This window comes from Eumetopias jubatus, unplaced genomic scaffold (genome assembly GCF_037043125.1).
Source record: "Eumetopias jubatus isolate StellerSeaLion01/CBP00866 unplaced genomic scaffold, mEumJub1_p1.0 scaffold_14, whole genome shotgun sequence".
NCBI classification, from domain to species: Eukaryota; Metazoa; Chordata; class Mammalia; order Carnivora; family Otariidae; genus Eumetopias; species Eumetopias jubatus.
In genome coordinates this window covers 13,751,328-13,771,011 of record NW_028274820.1, presented here as the reverse complement: position 1 = coordinate 13,771,011, position 19,684 = coordinate 13,751,328, and the positions used below count along the sequence as shown (strand labels likewise).

General features: G+C 39.9%; 1 protein-coding gene and 1 pseudogene across 1 annotated transcript in view; both read left to right on the top strand.

Annotated features, from left to right (window-relative positions):
- The window catches only part of RALA (RAS like proto-oncogene A), a 75,766-nt gene that overhangs the window by 31,460 nt on the left and 24,622 nt on the right, over positions 1–19,684 (top strand). The gene's annotated exons all lie outside the window — the stretch shown is intronic.
- LOC114213674 (aspartate aminotransferase, mitochondrial pseudogene) lies at positions 2,330–8,384 on the top strand (annotated as a pseudogene).

Genomic DNA, 19,684 nt, shown 5'->3' with positions numbered 1-19,684 from the left:
CCATCACCCAAAACAATGCACTTGTTTATTTGTCTGCAGTGCTGAAACAGTTTTGTATCTTTTTTGAGTATTTCAGATTTCCTGTTGACCTCAGCTTCACCACTGGGGCCTTTCTGTCCTTTCATTTTCTTCTTCTACGTGCATCATTTTTTTTTTTAAAGTAAGCTCTACACCCAGTGTGGGGCTTGAACTTATGACCCCAACATCAGGAGTCTCATGCTCTCCCAACTGAGCCAGCCAGGAACCACTCCTTTCATTTTCTTAACTGTCTTTTATTTTTTGAAGGGAGAAAATATGTTTTTAAAATTTTTTTTTATTTGAATATAGCTGACACACAACATTACGTTAGTTTCAGGTGTATAGCATAGTCATTCAACAAGTCTGTATATTCTGTGCTCACCACAAATGTAGCTACCACTTGTCACCATTTTGGAATGAATAAATCCCAGGAATAAAAGGCACACCATAGGAATGTAGTGGATGATGGTGGAATCATTTACTTACCGGTCTTTTGAAGAGTAGCAGTTTTTCGTTTTGATGTCCAATTTATCAGTTTGTTCTTTTGTGGATTCTACTTTTGGTATTCTATCTAAGAAATCATTACTTAGGGGTGCCTGGGTGGTGCCTGGGTGGTGCCTGGGTGGCTCAGTCGTTAAGCGTCTGCCTTCGGCTCAGGTCATGATCCCAGGGTGCTGGGATCAAGCCCCACATCGGACTCTCTGCTCAGCGGGAAGCCTGCTTCTTCCTCTCCCACTCCCCCTGATTGTGTTCCCTCTCCTGTCTCTCTCTCTCTCTCTCTCTCTGTCAAAAAAAAGAAAGAAAGAAATCATTACTTAACCCAAGGTCACCTAATCCAAGGCCACATGCCTAATTCTATGCTTTCTTCTAGAAGTTTTGCAATGATAGGTTTTACATTTAAGAATGGTCCAATTTGAGTTAACTTTTGTATATGGTACTTTCCTTTTTTTACATAAGGATATCGTAATTGTCCCAATATCATTGTGAAAAGACTATCCTTTCTGTACTGCATTACCTTTTGCACCTTTGTCGACAGGGGTCCAAAACTATGAACAACCCACTTTTCCATCAGCAGGTGGATAGGTAAATGAGTGGTAGTGTATCCATACAGTGGAGTGCTGTGCTTATACAGGCAACAACAGGGATGTATCTCAAAATTATGTGGCGTGAAAGAAGCCTGAGGGATACATACTGCATAATTCTAGAAACTAGAAAATGCTAATTAACCTATATAGAAAACAGTGTACTTAATTCTGGGTATCAAGGAGGGTGGCAATAGAAGGGGAGATTACAAGGGGTCAGACTTTAAAATACGTGCAGTTTATTATATATTATACCTCAATAAAGCTGTTACAAATAAAATTCTAAAAATTTTGTAGAATAACACAGTAAACTTTTGATAGCTAAAATTTTTCTTATTTCTTAATCTTTTCTTCATACAATAACCCCTGCTTTATTATTCCTATTAAAAAGTGGTGTGTAGATCTCAACATAGCATTCAGAAAATGTGACCATTGTAAACTCATTTTAGGTATACCTTCTATTTCTTTATTCAAGTCCTTATGTGATGTCAGTTCCTACAGGGTCTATTATCTTTCCTTGGTACCATTGTTCAACTACGTACAACCCACTTTGTTATCCTTTTAACTCATACTCCCCCAAATGTCCACACTTATTTCACAAGTAGAAACTGAAAAATGCATAGGATCAAGATATATAAGGTTTAAGGGGAAAAGTGTAAAAAAGGAAATGACCGGGGGCAGATAACATAGGGAGACAATATTATACAATTTAGATTTTAACCTAAGAGCACTACAGAGTCTGAAGAATTTTAGCTAAGCCATGTCAGACAAATTTCCCTTTTAATGTGATAGATTGTGGTTACATAAAGAGGCATGCATTATTAACAAGGGGCTTTGTATCAGTCTCTTTGGTATTTTAGTTAATATGTAGTTTTTGGGGGGTGGCAGGGTCAATACTCTTCTTCTGATCCTTTAATTCATTCCCAGGCTTTGTACATTATATTTGCATCCTGTCAAGTGAAATGTAAGTAGCAATTCAAAGTTCAGAGCTACCTGAATTTTCTTGCTCCTGCTTCTTGGATTTGGGAGAATGACAGCTGTATTTAGGCTTAAGAATTTAGTCTACTGGAATTAAATACAGGCTTCATGTATTCATCCCAGTATGAAATCTTATAAAATGGCATGTAAATGGTTTTAAATATCTTATTTTTCTTCCTTTCAAACCTGCAAGTCAAGGTTCACTAATTTGGGATTAGTTATGATTCTCGGTAAGGCCCTACTGATTCTCGATGACAGCAAGAGATGGCAAGAACCCAGAAAGGAAAAAGGTGATTTAGGAGCCGTGGCCAGGCTTCTGGCAACTGGAATGCTCTGTTGTTAAAGTGACTTTATTGTTAGAAGTTTCTTTGTCTTCATGCAGCACCTGTCACTGCCTAACCAAGACCATGTCTTTCAACACCTGGCATAATATGAAACTACTAGATCATATGAGACCAGTCCTTCAGGAGGTTAGTTGAACTCAGTCCTCCAGTAGGGTGAATTGGTGACTGTGGAAGCCCATAAGTGGGTACCAGTTACTAGTAAAATAAACATGCTCAGCCCGTCCCTTGAACTGAACCCTGGGTTTTGGGATAGAGCAAAAGAATGACAGTAAGGGATACTGGCTTCAAAAGTCATGGGTGAGTACACAGTGATTTCCCATCTGTTCTAACTACACGGACTCAGATACATGGATTCTGCTGGACCATACCATCCTGGGTCAGTTCCGGTTTTAACTCTACCACAGCTTTCTGTGGAATTTCTTGCAAGTGACTTACCTCTTCTCTAGCCCTTATTTCTTCTTATGAAAGATGAGAGAATTGACTATTTTAAGACTTCCTTCTCAGTTTTTCAGTTACATTGTATTTACTTAACATCTTACAGTGAAACTTCTAGGTAAAAATGGAAATAACTTTTTAAATCCTATCACTTGTAAAATTGGAAGAAACAGGCTAGTATACCGAAGGAGATATTGTATTGAATGAGATCCCTAGGTAAATCTCACTTTCTATGGGGCCTGGACCTTTCAAATGTTAGCTCTTTGATTATCAGATTGTCCTCTATACTGAAGCCTATGAGCCTTACATGATAATGAGATGCTACAACTTTGCTTCTACCCCCAGTTTGATTTTAGGTGCACATGTTTAGTGTTTTCATTTTAATACATGGTTGCCTTTTTGTTGATGCAGTTTAAAGAGATGGGAAGCTTCCTTGTGCATGGGCCTGCTACCCAGCCTATGATTCTCGACCATTCCTGATGAGCCGTGACTATCCCTCATCAGCCCCTTCCACCCACTCACGCTCACCGGCCCACCCCCCCCCACCCCACTTACAGTAATAGGACATGCATTCTGCTCTGTGTTCTGGCTGTTAGATGTGTTGGAAATGACCGAGGAGGCTTGTCCCTCCTTGACCACATAGACAGTTGCTGTATGTGGGACTTGTTTTAAATTAATGTTATCCAGTCTCTGCTCCTGCCTCCATCAATCCATCTAGAACCCCAGTGGTCTTTATTCCAGACATAATGATGATTTGCCCTGTAGTATCGTTGCTGACTCCGCTCCTCCTCTTCTCAACTGCCTTTCTTTCCCCCTCATTTCCCCATACAAAGTCCAGGTATATTTTGCCCACTTCTTGGCTAGTGTTAGGAAACTTGCAGCAACAGGTGTACAGAACTTAGTGCCTGGTACAAAGTAGTCGTAGTAGATATTCAGTAAATGTTAGCTGTTTTTAGTCTTGGCTACTTTCTATTAAATGAATCAGATGAAATTGCCGTTTTATAAGTAAAAAAAGAAATCTAATGTGGGCAGTTTTATATAGTTCAACTTTATAGATATACAGAGTGATGGTTTTTAACCAGGATGCAAATTGGAATTATCTAGTCAGCTTTTTGCAGTATGTAAATATACACTGCCCCTATCCTATCCCATTGAATCAGGATCTTCATGCATGGATCCTGAATAAATACTTTTTTTTTTTTTTTTTTAAGAGAGAGGGGGCAGTGCACAGAAGCAGAGAGAGAATCCCAAGCAGGCTCCACACCCAGTGTGGAACCCAGTGCTGGGCTCGATCTCACAACCCTGAGATCATGACCTGAGCCAAAATCAAGAGTCTGGTGCCCAACCGACTGAGCTACCCAGGTGCCCCCCGGGTAAATGCATTTTTTTTTTTAAGATTTTATTTATTCATGAGAGGCAGAGGCAGAGGGAGAAGCAGGCTCCCTGTGGAGCAGGGAGCTTGATGCGGGACTCGATCCCAGGACCCCGGGATCATGATGTGAGCCAAAGGCAGATGCTTAACCAACTGAGCCACCCAGGCACCCCATGGGTAAATGCACTTTTAAAAAGCTCCCCCGATGATTCTGATTCATATTCCTGCTAAAATACCTGTCAGATAGTCTTCCCTTCGGGTTGTTTTTCTTTTAATGTACAAGTTCTTTTATACATACCTGTATGTTTTTCATGTAATCTGTTATCTGGTCATGAACTGAAACTTTATTTTTATGACTCCACAAATTACTGTCATTTTTAACTTTCAGATATGATCCAATCTCAAATTAAGATTTATCAGTACTCAATCTTGGGAAGGCAAATCTAGGTGCTATAGGATGTTTTTATGATTTTCAAGGAATTTCCAAGTCTTCCCCCCCCCCCCCCCGGTTATGAAAGGTCACCTCACATTCTTTCATGCAACTTAAAGTTAGGATTATGCACTTTTCCAATATACTCTTACATTTTCACACAAAAGAGAATAAACAGTAGTAAGCGGGCCACAGTTCAGTTTAACTTACCTTGACTCACGTGACTCACAATGTCAGCTTACCCATGTAATTTTAATGTAGCCAAGAGAAAAGTGGAGGGAGTTTCTTTGAACAGCAGCTTTCTCCCTTCACTGATGGTAATTTGTGTCCTGTTCTCTTGTTTGTTGTTAACTAGTGTTGTGAAATCTCTGGGTAAGTGGGTTCTAGATAAGCCCAAAATTACCGGCAAAATTTTTCTGTTAGCTCATTGGCAGCTATAGACAAGAATAGTAAAACACAGAAAAGAGGATTCTGAGCTTTTTTCTACTTCCTGCCACCATGTTCTCTCCGATTTGCATTCCTTCATCATGAAGTGGGCTTGCTTTAGTGGCATACATACTTCCTTAAAATACAGAGAAGTTTAAGTTTAGTGTGGCTCCTGAAGAAAAATGACTCTCAGATTTGTAAAGCATTTCATTAAAGTGTATGTATACACTAAACAACATACAGCCTTTGCTAGTTACCTCAAAAATGTTTTATCAGGAAGGAATATTGAATTTTACCTAATGCCTTTTTCTTTTCTCTTCTGTTGATTATATGGGTTTTCTCATTTGGCTTATTCATATAATTAGATCATATTCTAGCATTCTTATTAAGCTGTTAGTATTTCTGGGATAAAACACATTTAACTGTAATGGATTATTCATTACTAAGAGGTAAAAATCAGGTATTTGTATTTTACGAAATGTCTGTTCTTTAATGAAATTATAATGTGGCCTTTTTTTTTGGTATGATTACTGCTATTTTGGTACCACTGGCTTTTATTACCCAAATAAAATGATTTGGGTAGCTTTTCTGTGCAGCCCTTGAGAATTATCTTTTTATGTTTAAGAGAAATTGTCTTTAAAACTGTCTGGGGCCCGGGGCACCTGGGTTGAGGCCCTGGGTGCTCAGTCAGTTGAGCTTCCAGCTCTGTGCTCAGTGCAGAGTCTGCTTCAGATTCTTTCTCCCTCTACTGCTCCCTACTCACACACTCTCTCTCTCTCAAATGAATAAATAAAATCTTTGAAAAACAAACAAAAACTGTCTGGGGCCCAAACCCTGTAGAAAGTTCATTCTTATCAGTTTCTTCCATAATGGTAGTAATGTTTAGATGGTAAACACTTAGGATCTGGAATTTTTTTTAAAAAACCCTGGCTTCATTCCAACGCTGTGACTTTTGGCACCTTCTAAAAGCTCTCTGTGGCTGGGCTGTAAAATGGGAGTTATAGTTTTAATGTCCTTTAAGAGTTTCTCGAGATAAGTAGTTGAAAAAGTGTCCAACTTAAATACTCAATAAGTGCAAATATTTATTTTCCTCCAATGTTATTGTCTATCTCCAGGTATTTTTTTTTAATTTTCCTTTTTTTCTTTTTCCTGCTTTCCTTGGGATTTTTCTCCCAGCTTCTTGAACCATATGATTGGTTTGAATGCTCTGTATAAGATAGTCCTCGTGGGGCGCCTGAGTGGCTCAGTTGGTTAAGCAGTTAAGCATCTGCCTTGGGCTCGCTCGGGTCTTGATCCCAGAGTCCCGGGATTGAGCCCTGCCTGGGTCTCCCTCCTTGGCGGGGAGTCTCCTTCTCCCTCTGCTCTCCCCTCCCCCCCCACTCCTGTGCTCACTCTCTCAAATAAATAAAATCTTTTAAAAAAGTTAAGATAGTCCTAGAAGAAGATAAAAATTCAAAAATATTAACATTGGGTAATAGGACCACACAGGTGACTTTTCCCCTTGTCTCTTTACTCTCAAAGTTTTGTATGATGAGTACATGTTACTTTTTATAATAATGAAAAATTGAGTGAAGGAGGAGCACACATCCCATGCATGTGTGTGTATGCACGTGTATGCATGCACACGTGCGTACGTGTGTGTAGGCGGTTGATCAACACTAATGATAACATTAAGAGTGCTCCACGGGATTCAAGATAGCCTTCGGAAGTGAGCCTGTGGTAGAGAGATTTGCAATGGAGAATTTAGCTGATAAATACTCAAGTTGTTATTAAACATAAGTTCAGATTGTCTATTTCTTATATTCATTGTTAGAGTTTTTAATTAAAAACAGTGTTATTTCCTGTCTTTTTGCTGTGCCATACTTATACAGTAAGCATCATAGAGTCCATACCAAAAGCTTAATGGGACTACGTGGATGCCTGGTGCCGTGCATAATAGCATGTCAGAATTTCAGAGGTTACCAGTTTCTATTTTCTTTCTTTCTGTGTTTTGAATCACTCCCTGTTATTATTTTAAAAGAATTGGCTGCTGGCCTTCCGCTCCCCCCTGCAGCTCCCCACTGCCTTCTCTCTGCCCACCGTGGCCCTACTGCACCCCCAGGCCAGGCGTGCTGTCCAGGTTCATTGCCACCTTCCACCCCGCCTTCGCTCTGCAGCCTCTGCCAGAGCCAGTTCCTGGTGGACCCCTGTGGAAATGGGGCCCCCACATCCCATCGTGGGAGTCCCAGAAGCCTTCCAGAGAGACACCAACCGCAAAAAGATGAATCTGGGAGTTGGTACCTACTGGGGTGCTAATGGAAAGCCTATGTGCTCCCCAGCATCCGGAAGGCAGAGGCCCAGACTGCTGCAAAAAATTTGGACAAAGAATACCTGCCCGTACTGAGACTTGCTGAATTTTGTAATGCAGCTGCAGAACTAGCCCCGGGTAAGAACAGCCAAGTGCTGAGAAGTAGCAGGTATGTCACCCTGAAGACCATTTCTGGAACTGGGGCCTTGAGGAATGGAGCCAGTTTTCTGCGAAGATTTTTTAAGTTCAGCCAAATGCCTTTCTGGGGAAATCAGGGACACAGGCATGCAGCCAAAGGTTAATTGATACAGTAACCCCAAGACATGCGGCTTTGACTTCACAAGCACTCTGGAGGACATTTTGAAAATGCCACAGCAAAGTGTTCTTCTCCCGCATCCCTGTGCCCACAGTTCCACCAGAGCGGACCCTTGCCCTGAGCAGCGGAAGGAAATCGCAAACAGTGGTGAAGAAGAACAGCATTTCTTGGCATTCTTTGACATGGCCTCCCAAGACTTTGCCTGCGGTGATGGCAACAAGGACACCTGGGCTGTACGCCACTTCATTGAACAGGGCATTCATGCTGGTCTCGGCCAATCCTGTTGCCAAGAACAGGGGCCTGTATGGGGAGCACGTGGGAGCCGTCACTGTGGTCGGCCAAGATGCTGAGGCAGCCAGAAGGGTGGAGTCACGGTGAAAGATCTTGATCCGTCCCATGTATTCCAACCCTCCCTGATCAGTGGGGCCCAGATTGCCTTGACCATCCTGACCAGCCCCAACCTGGGAAAACAACGGAGGTGGGAAGTAGAAGGCGTGGCCCACCACGTCATGAGCGTGTGGACTTCACTGGTCTCCTGCCTCAAGAAGGATGGCTCCTTCCACACTGGCAGCACATCACTGACCGATTGGCGTGTTCTGTTTCACAGGCGGAGAGGCCAAGGAGTTCTCTATCTGTATGACAAAGGACGGCCACACCTCTGTGGCAGGGGGCTACCTTGCCCCTGCCTTTCACTAGGTCGCCAAGTCATTTCCCTGGTGACCAGAGACATCCTTCCCGTCTCCGGCCTCCCCTGTTGGGAGAGTCACATGGAGGAAGGATGGTGGATGGTGGCAAGCCAGTCATTTCTTTCAACCACAGGACTTAACACTCAACCACTGAATGTGTTTCTCAGAAAAGAACATGTTGTGGAATAGGGCAGAGGCTTCTGTGGTGGGTGTCCGAAACTTTGTGGCTCAAAACCTAACTCCTGCTCATCCTTTAACTCGAGCTGTTCCAAAAGAGTTTACATGTACAAGAAAGACCTAGCCCCCCAAAAAACACAAAAAGCAAAAAACCTCGCAATCATACCATTGCGATGTTCCAGAAGCTTTCACTGCCACACATGATGGTGTTGGGGGCACCTCTGTAGATCCAGCCTGAGAATAGCGCCTATGGGAGGCGTTGCGGGAAGACCCAGCTCTAGCATTAGCAGGCAGCCTCGTGTTTGTCCTCCCGTGACTGAGCAAGCTGATTATCCGCAGACCTCCTTACAGAAATCGTGTTGCATGAAAACCAGCAAGCGTGCTGCCACTGCGCGAGGAAAATAAAAGATGTCATTTTCTATCTTATTTAAGAAAGAGAAAAGTTCTTTTTAATACTTTCAGGCATTTTAATGTTCCTGTCTTCTCCCTTAGCGTTGCTGTTCTTTTGCCTTAGGCACAGATATCTGTAACTAGCCTAGGTTCTCATCCTGTTAGAAGAGCTGTAGTAGAGGTTAGTTGGTACAAAGGGAACTTCTCTTTATTGCTGTAGAGTTAATCTTTAGCTTGAAATCCCTGGTTTATGGGGCACCTGAGTGGCTCAGGCGGTTAAGCATCCTGCTTCAGCTCAGGTCATGATCCTGGGACTTGGAGGATCCAGCCCCGTGTGGGGCTCCCTGCTCAGCCTGGAGTCTGCTTCTCCCTCTCCCTCTGCCCCTCCCCCTGTTTGTGTATGCTCTCAAATAAATAAAATCTTAAAAAAAATAAATTCCTGGCTTATAAAAATAGTTTCAGTACTTAATTTGCAGAGCACGATTGATCAGTATGGCCCTTGTTAAATTCTTAGTTTTAGCTAACCTGTCTCAGTGCTATAAAGAACACATTTTTTTAAAAAATGACTTCAAGTCTTCTCTGTGGCAGCAGTGAAGACTACTGGCTCTCCTTTCTCTTTTCTCCCATTTGTGCCTCACTCCTTTTCTGTGCCAGATATTGCCTAATCTTAACTTTTTTCTTTATTTATGATTATTTGATCACTCATTTCAGGAAACCTGTTTATTCTTAAAATTGGTACTGGATAATTGTATTCTTTAAAACTGAGGCTAATTTGGGGCCCCTGGGTGGCTCAGTCGGTTAAGCATCTGCCTTTGGCTCAGGTCATGACCCCAGAGTCTTGGGATCGAGTCCCCGTATCGCAGTCCCTGCTCAGCGAGGAGTCTGCTTGTCCCTCTCATTCTGCCCCCAGCCCCTGGCCCCGCTCGTGCTCTCTTGCTTGCTCTCTCTCAAATAAATAAATAATCTTAAAAGATAAAGCTGAGGCTAATTTTAATTCGATTGTCTTTAACTGAGTTTTTCATAGTTTCTGAATTTGAAGTATTTGGGGATTTCAAGTAAGCCAACAAAGAATTTTAACTCAAGTTTGTAGTGAAAGCCAATAGACTGACTCCTCTGTGTCCCCGACTCCCGGTGAAATGACAGAGGAAAATAAAATTTACAGACAGAAATTTGTAAATTCATGACAGCACTGAGAATGGGGACAGATGGAGTGACCATCAGCAAAGCAGAGACTTCCCAGGTTTTAGAAGACAGAAGACAGATGGCATTGCTGGATGAACCAGGGTGGAGGAAGCCCCAGTCCAGCATACCCATGAGGAATAGCTGCAAGTGGAATCTTTTCTTCTCCATAGATTGCTGAAGAGACTTTCAGCTGAGTCAGTGGGAACAGAGCAGAAGAGATGGTAGGACATGGTATTATGCATGTATGCATTAAGAGCTAACTGGATGTTCTGCCCACACACCCAGCCCATACAAATGTTGCAACAACATTGGTTCCCATGCTAATTTTGGAAATCTGCTTTCAAAAAAGGTTTCTTTTTAAACTCTCAGCCTGAGGAGGACTAGGAGTTCCAGTGAAAGTGTTAGTGACCCAAGGTAAGCTCTCCTTGTTTGGATATTTGGAGAAGAATCCAACCTGTCATCCTGTTGCTTGCCCAAGAACCTTGAAGTGAAGCGTGTCTGTTAAAATGCCAGTGAACATGGAGTCTCCAGATCTGTAATGGGAAGTAGATCTACCCACCACCAGAGGAAACCTGCTCTGGTGGCCTGGGGAAGCTAGAGGAAAGAAAGCCTAGCCAATGGGGACATGAAATTATATAAAATGTAATACGATACTATTGCCAGATTAGTACAGTATATGAATTAACAATTCACAAAATTACTAAATACATGGAAAAAATATTCACACTCTCCATGTAATCAAAGATGGCAGAGAAATAACAATGAGATCTTTTTCCTAATATATAAATAGCAGATTTTTTTAAAGAATACCAATCGCTAATAGGAATATTGTGAACAGTTGTACAGTCCTTTTGAAAAGGAGTTGGACATTATGCCTAATAAACCTTAACCTCATGAAAAGCATTTTAAGTGTAGAAATAGATGGTCATTCATTGTTACACTGAAGAATTCTAACCGGCTATAATGTCTTCTATTACAGGACTCGGTAAGTAAACTGCTATATATCTCCAGAATGACATATTAAGTAGCCATAAGAATTACAGCCATGAAGTCAACAAAACAACACAGAAAAACAAGTATGACTTAAGTGGAAAGGGATGCAGAAAGCAAACTTGTGTGTTACAACTTAACCTTTTCCCATCATGTCTCAGTACTTGATTGTGAGATCCTTGAAGTCGGGGATCCTGACTTGCTATCTCTGTGCCCATCCGCTACTGCCCCCTGATGCCTTAGCATGGTACCTGACTCTCAGTAATTATATATTGACTCAGAAGATGGGCATAGGAAAAAGAAACAGGAAGGAAATCCAAAAATAAGCCAAAAGATCAGAGAAGCCACTTTACACAGAGAGAGCTAGCTTACTAATGAAACATGCATTAAAAAGCAGAATTTAACAGATGTCTTCATGTGAACTTAGATTCCTGAAAAATATTTCATGACTATTTACTGTGAAACTTTTTGTCAGTGTTTCTTCTAATATCTAGGGTTTGTTTTTCTTTTTGAGATGGACTTACTTTATTTTAAAGAGAGAGAGAGCGCAAGCAGACTCCACGCTGAGCGCAGAGCCCAACACCGGCCCGATCCCACAACCCCAAGATCACAACCCAAGCCAAAACCAAGAGTCGGTCACCTAACTGACCGTACCACCCAGGCGCCCCCCAAATGTCTAGGTTTGATATGTCTTATTTACTTGAATAATTTTTAAGCTGGATCATCCAGACATGATTAATTCAATTCTTTTTTCTGGTTGCATTTTTTAAATTAGCAAAGCTTTCATAGACAATATGCAGTTCATAAATCTATCAATAAGAGAAACTGTAACAGTATATATATATATATATATATATATATATATATATACCTAATTTATAGCTCATACACAGTAGAACCTGAAGCAGATATAAGTTACCCAAATTATACTTTTTTATTAGATCTGTTAAGCATCCAGGCTCTGAGTATTATTACTTTATCCAGTTTTGTAGCTGGTAAATTCAGTAAATAACAATGTATTTAATTTTCAAATAAGTAACATTCTCATGGTTCAAAATTCAGGTGATTACTATCTGTTATGTATCCTTCCAGAGTTACCATAGCAGTACAGAAGCAAAATGTATATTGTTTATAATTATTAATTACTTAATGATTTCGTAAACTACATAATCTTATTTCAAAAGCCCGTTTAGGGGTTCAAAGACAAGTGTTAAAATAGCTGTAAATAGTAGTTTATCAGTTTTTTACCTTTCGGGTTCCACCCTGTTATTTATTTCTCAACATTATTGAAATCAAGTCATGAAAGGATGCCTGGGTGGCTCAGTCGGTTAAGTATCTGCCTTCGGCTCAGGTCATGATCTCAGGGTCCTGGGATCGAGCCCCACATCGGGCCCCCATGCTGGGTGGGGAGTCTGCTTCTCTTTCTCCCTGCCCCTCCCCCCTACTCATGCACTCTCCATCTCTCTCTCTCTCACTCTCTCTCAAATAAATCTTTAAAAAAAAAAAAGAAATCAAGTCATAATATGGTAACAAAACCACTGAGGCCTGGGTGAAAAAAAAACACTTAGGCTATACTTAGATTCTTGTTTTAAATTATTTTGCTGTATTAAAAGATCAGTATTGATTTCCATCATTTCCCTGCATGAACCCTTCTCACCACCTACCCCTCCACCCCCAACAAAAGGCTGCTCATTCCTCTTCTTTTCCTTACCCATCATGTCCATTCTAGCCAGAGAGTTGGGTGATTTGGCTTGAACTTCTTCCCCCTTCAAGTCTCACATCTAACCTGTCCCCAGATTGGTTGAGTATCTCTTGAATCCATCCTCACCTTCTCCCTGGTCTACACTCAAGTCCACGTGGCCCTCTAGCCTTCCAGCCATTCTGCCTGCCTCTGAGTCATAATCTGTCTTCAAAACTCCCGGTGGGTCTCCACTGCTCTGAGGACAAAAATCTAACTTCCTGGTACATCAGGTTCTATTTCTGGCCCTTTTTATTTCTTCTTGCTTCATCTCTCACTCTCCCTCCTGGGTTTACCTGGTTGGCTAGTGCTTTGTCTTTTAAGTCTCAGCCCTCACTTCTTCATTTGTTCTAGAGAATTTTTGTTAGTTTTAACTGTGGCAAGGGCTTTACCTCACTCTCCCTCCTGGGTTTACCTGGTTGGCTAGTGCTTTGTCTTTTAAGTCTCAGCCCTCACTTCTTCATTTGTTCTAGAGAATTTTTGTTAGTTTTAACTGTGGCAAGGGCTTTACCTTTGTGCTGCTGTTAGTAATTTTGCCCCGGCTGGTGGCAGAATGTATGCTGCATAGAAAGGTAGGATCTTCTAAAAAGATGCTTAAAAAGATGAATGTTTATGTTACCCATACTTACTCTGTTAGACATCTTACATATGCTGTTTTATTCATGTTAACCTTGGGTTTCCAAACAAGCTGAGACCCAAGGAGATAAAGTAATTCGAGCCTTTGTGATTTTAAGTCTGTGCTTTGATATCTGACATGTTTGACAAATCATATAAATAAATTTTATTATTCAGACAAGGCAAAATGTTAGGCCATCTTTAAGTGGTTTCCAGCTACTGTATCTTTAAAACAGTATTACTTTCCTTAGTTCAGTCTTTATTATAATTTTGTATTCTCCTTATTCAGTGCAGCTTGAATAATTGGAAAATATTAGTTGTTACATTTTAAAAATAAAACAGTGCCTCAAAAATAAAACTTTCCGACTTTGAATGTTGCTCATACAGAGCTTGGTTGTATCCTTTAAAGTGGAGGAAGACCTCCTGAGACTTTAGGGTGACAATTACTACTAATGTTATATTTCATCTGGACTTCCTTCCACCTTCTCTTTTTAATAATGACTAATTAATAAGGTTTTGTTTATAAATATTCAAAACAGTAGTTTCTTTGTCACTTAATATTTATCAAAGATATATTGGAATTCTAAAAGTATGAAACAAAAAAATGAATTGGACTCTGTCAAAATTAAAAGCTGCTCCTCTTCAAAAAACATGTAAAGAAAATGAAAAGATAAGCCACAGACTGGGAGAAAATATTTTCTGGTAAAGGATTTTGTTCCAGAAAATGTAAAGAACTGAAAAAACAAAAACCCAATTTTTATAAATGGGCAAAAGATTTGAACACCAAGGACATAGATGGCAGACAACCACATAAAAAGATGCTTGACATGATTTGCTATCAGTGAAATACTACTAACCTACTAGACTGACAGTACTGGAGAGAAAGCAACTAGAAATCACATACGTGTTAGTGGCAATGCAGAAGGGTACAGCCACTTGGAAAATATATTTAAACACAAATTTACCATGCAGTTTAGCAATCCCATTCCTAGGTATTTACCCAAGAGAAGTAGAAAAAAAAAATACACACACACACAAAGACTTCTACGTGAATGTTTATAGCTTCTTCATCCTTAACATCTTTTAAATGGAAACAACCCAAATAAATCTGAATGGATAAATAAATTGTGCTATTTGCAGGCAGCTGAATACCATCCAACATTAAAAAAAGATATATGCACTACTGGTACATGTAACAATATGGATGTATCTCAAAAGCCATAGCTAAGTAAAAGAAACCAGGTACAAAAGGTTACATACAATATGGTCCATTTATATAACATTCTGGAAAAGGTCTAGGAACTGAAGCTGGATCAGTGGCTGCCAGGGGGATGGGGTCATGGGGAAGATTGACTGCAGAGGGGTAAGAGGAACCTTTTGGAGGGGATGGAAATGTTACTTGGGATTGTGATGGTGGTTACATGACTCTATACATTTATCAAAATTCATTAAAAGGGTGATTTTATTGTATGTAAGCCAAACTGCCTTTATAGAAAAAGTTAAAGCCAGTTTTCAACATCAGAAACTATCTTCACAAATTTAAGGGTAAAGAAAATTCTAGGAGATAGATCCGATGACTGCCAAATCAGGTCCCTTGTCTTTTGAGTCAGTGGTGTTTGTTTTTTTTATTGTAAATAAATCCTTATATATTAAAAAATAATAGTCTTTTTTTATTATAGGATTTTGTGCCTTTACCAGTATATGATCTTCTTTCCCCCAAACAGGATCTATCTTCATTTATTTGAGTCACCCTTTATAAAGTTACTAAGTACATTATTAAATTGTCTTCATGTATATCTTAGACAGTTTGTGTCAGTCTTATTCTTATGTACCCTTTGTGAGTGCTGTTGTAAATTCAGTCTTTTTTTTTTTTAAAGATTTTATTTATTTATTTTGACAGAGAGAGACACAGAGAGAGAGGGAACACAAGCAGGGGGAGTGAGAGAGGGAGAAGCAGGCTCTCCCCTGAGCAGGGAGCCCGATGCGGGGCTCAATCCCAGGACCCTGGGATCATGACCTGAGCTGAAGACAGACGCTTAACGACTAAGCCACCCAGGCGCCCCAAATTCAGTCTTTTTTCCATTATATATATATATTTTTTTTTCTTAATTATTAGACATTTGGTTGTTTCCAGTTTTTGGCTACTGTGAATAAAACTGTGAACATTCTTTTTTTTTTTTTTTAGATTTTATTTATTTATTTGACAGAGAGAGACACAGCGAGAGAGGGAACACAAGCAGGGGGAGTGGGAGAGGGAGAAGCAGGCTTCCCGCCGAGCAGGGAGCCCGATGCAGGGCTCGATCCCAGGACCCTAGGATCATGACCTGAGCCAAAGGCAGATGCTTAAAGACTGAGCCACCCAGGCGCCCCAAAACTATGAACATTCTTGTACAAGTCTTTTTGTGGACATAAATCACTTGGGTAAAGCATAGGAGTAAAACTTTTGGTCATAGGGTATGCATGTGTTTAGCTTTTTGAGAAATTGCCATTTTTCAAAATGATTGTACCATTTTTATACTCCCATCAGCAAGGCATTAGAGTTCTGATAGTTCATCATCCTTGCCTACATCCAGTGTTGACTTTTTAATTTTAGCTATTCTAGTGGGCGTGAAGTAGGATATCCTTGTGACTTTAATTTGAACTTTCCTCTAATGTTGAGCCATTTTTAATGAACTTTTTGGCCAAATAAATATCTTTTATGAAGTGTTTTTGAAGGTCAAGTATTATGCCCAGTTTTTATTGGGTTGCTTATAATTTTTTCATTACTTTGTTGGAGTTATTTATATACTCAGGATGCAAGTCCTTTGACAGACATAATAAGTTGCAAGTATTTTCTCCCAGCCTGTGGCTTACCATTTAATTTTCTTAACAATCTCTTCTGATGAGCAGAGAATGTTTTGATAGTCCAGTTTTTCAGTTTTTTCTTTTGTACTTCATATATTTTGTGTCCTCTCTAAGAAATCTTTTTCTCCCTCAGGGTCTCAAAGGTATTTTCCTGTTTTCTGAAAACTTCATATGTTCGCTTTACATTTGTGTCTATCATACATATCAAATTAATTTTTTGGTGTAGTGTGAGAAATGCATAGAGGTTCTTTTCTCCCAAGGTTTATACAGTCGTTTCTGGACCATTTGTTGAAGATTGTCATTTCCCCCATTTAATTGCTTTGGCCCCTTCTTCCATTATACGTTCTAACTGGTTATTTGAGAAGAAATTTATTTTTTATGTAACATATTTGTTAACAGAACCATTTACCCTTTGAAATCTCTTATAATAGCAATTTTTCAGTTGATTCCTTTGGCCTAAGTATGAAATCATATTCATTTTATAATGATCATTTGCTCCTTATTTCTCTTTCTGATGTCATCAGATGCTACTTCCAGAACAGTGCTAAAAGGAGTGATGATAGTGGGCATTCTTATCTTATTCCTGACAAAAACATTAGTGGAAATGCTTTTATTTTATCAAGAAGCATGATGAGATTTTTAGGGTTTTGGTTTTAAGGTCACCAGTTTCTGTGTTGTGTGAGTACCAGTAAATTTCTGCTTTGTTAAGGGTTTTTATAAGTAGTGGACTTTGAATTTTATCAAATATTCTAGATCTTATGAAGATACCAATATTATTTTCATCTATTAATATGAGGAATTATATTGACTTCCTAAAATATAAAGCTGTTCTTGCAATATCTGGTTGAATCCCACTTGGTCACTTTGGTTTATTCTTCTAATGTGCTGGATTCTATATGGTAACATTTTATTTTGTTTTATATTATTTTTTTTAAGATTTTATTTATTTCTTTGACAGAGAGACAGCAAGAGAGGGAACACAAGCAGGGGGAGAGGGAGAGGGAGAAGCAAGCTTCCCGCTGAGCAGGGAGCCCGATGCGGGGCTCGATCCCAGGACCCTGGGATCATGACCTGAGCCGAAGGCAGATGCTTAACGACTGAGCCACCCAGGTGCCCCGGTAACATTTTTTTATTTAGAGTTTTTACACTGTATTCACATGATAGGTCAGTTAATCTACATTTCCTCTAGTCTCTCTTTGTTAGGATTTCATCGATGTTAAGCTAGTTCTCTGAGGAGGATTTGGAAGCTCTTTCTGGAACAGTAAATAGTATTGATAATACCTGTTCTTTAAATGGCTGGAAAATTATGCCAGTGATATTATTTGTGCCTGGTAATAAACCTTAATAGTCTTAAATCCCTTTCAAAAAAGAATAGTGTGTCTTACTTACTTGGTCAAGTATACTCTAACTCTTCTAAAATTGTTAATTTTATACTAAATTCCTGGGGTTTTTTACTGAGCAGATATTCTTAATGCAGATAGGGAGTGTCATGGGTGAGTTTGCATGAAATACTTTACATTTTGAGAAAAGGGCACTAATTTGGCCTCTACCTACTTTTTTTTTTTTTAAAGATCTTGTTTATTTATTTGAGAGAGAGAATGAGATAGAGCATGAGAGGGGGGAGGGTCAGAGGGAGAAGCAGACTCCCTGCTGAGCAGGGAGCCCAATGTGGGACTCGATCCCGGGACTCCAGGATCATGACCTGAGCCAAAGGCAGTCGCTTAACCAACTGAGCCACCCAGGCGCCCTCTACCTACTTGTGATTAGTAACGGTTTGATAGGAACTGAACTTGAGTGATCATAAACCTTTAATGCACTATTGAAATTGGAGGTGAGGTGAATGCTTCATTTAATTTCTTTAGTACAAGGAATCTCTCATTAAGAACTTTTACAGCTAATATTTTTGTTAGACTAAAGCCTAATAGTAAGTGCCTTTATTAGGAAAGTGTAAAGACAATAATGAACTCTGGAAATATGAAGATTGTTGGGATTTTTGTTTTTGGTGGGCAGGGACTGTTTGATATCTTACTTGATAAGAGTATTCCTCATTCAATATTGGAGAACTAGTTGGATCGTTTGTTAGAAAGTTTCTTAAAGTTTAAAATAGAGAGTTTAGAATTTGGATTGAAGATTTGTAGTCTGAAGCGCCTTGCCCTTTCTGTATGTGCTAGGCTGAGTAATGGCCCACAATATCCATGACCTAATCCCTGGAATCTGTGAATGTTACTTTCTGGGACTTTACAGGTGCGATTAAGTTAAGGATCTAAAGATGGGATACTTATTCTGGACAATCTGGGTGGGCCTTAAATGTAATCATAAGTGTCCTTTTTAAGAGGGAAGTAGAAAGGGGGTTGATTACGGTAGAGGAGAAGGCAGCGTGACCACAGAAGCAGAGATTGCAGTGATGCAGCCAGGGGATTTAATTCTTTTTGCAAAGGGATTTAAGACTGCTTAGGGCCAAGGGAAGCCAGTCTCTAAAAACTGGAAAAAGCAAGGAAAAGATTCTCCCCTGGAGCATCCAGAAGGAATCTGCGCAGCTGACACCTTGATTGAGCCTTAAGACTTATTTTGGATTTCTGGCAGTCAGAAGTGTAAGACAATAAATGTGTATTATTTGAAGCCTCTGTAGGTTTGTGGTGATTTGTTGCAGCAACCACAGGAGACTCATCCGTGTGGCTACCCGTCCACTAAAGCTCAGCGGCAAGGCCTTGGCCTGTGGAGTTCACAGTGCCTTTGTGGGTGGAGGGAGGGAAAGAAGGAAGGCAGAGAGGGAGGGAAAATCAGGGAATTCGTATTTTACATTTTGAGCATGGTTATAGGTGTCTAGTTTCTGAATGAAGCAGAGAAAAACAGTAAGATTGAAAACTTGAAGCCCACCCATAACCAAACAGGTTCTATAGTATTATTCTAGGACATCACTTTTAAAAAAAATTGAACAGCAAAAGGTAGAAGATAATTGAGAAACCAAATAAACCAAACCATTTGAAATTCAAGAATCCCGATCTCATAAGTTGAGGGGGGAAACCCATGCACACACATGGAGATGTCATATTTTAATTAAAATGTAGATTCAGTCCTTCGATTCCTAGTTTGGATGAAAGTTCCAACAAGGTAGTTAATTGCACTTTTGCCAAGTGAATGCAAGAAATAAACAAGCTTATATTGTTAGTTTATTTTATGACTGATTTTAATTCTTTATTTAAAACAAGTTGTAGATGCACATGATACAGAATTCTCAGAATGCAAAAAAAATGGTATGCAGTGAAAAGCCGTTGTCCCACTTCTATCCACAAGTGACTTCATTTCCATACTCACAGGCAACCCTGTGTTACCATTATTTTACGTTGTTCCAGATACAATAAACAAGTAAATTC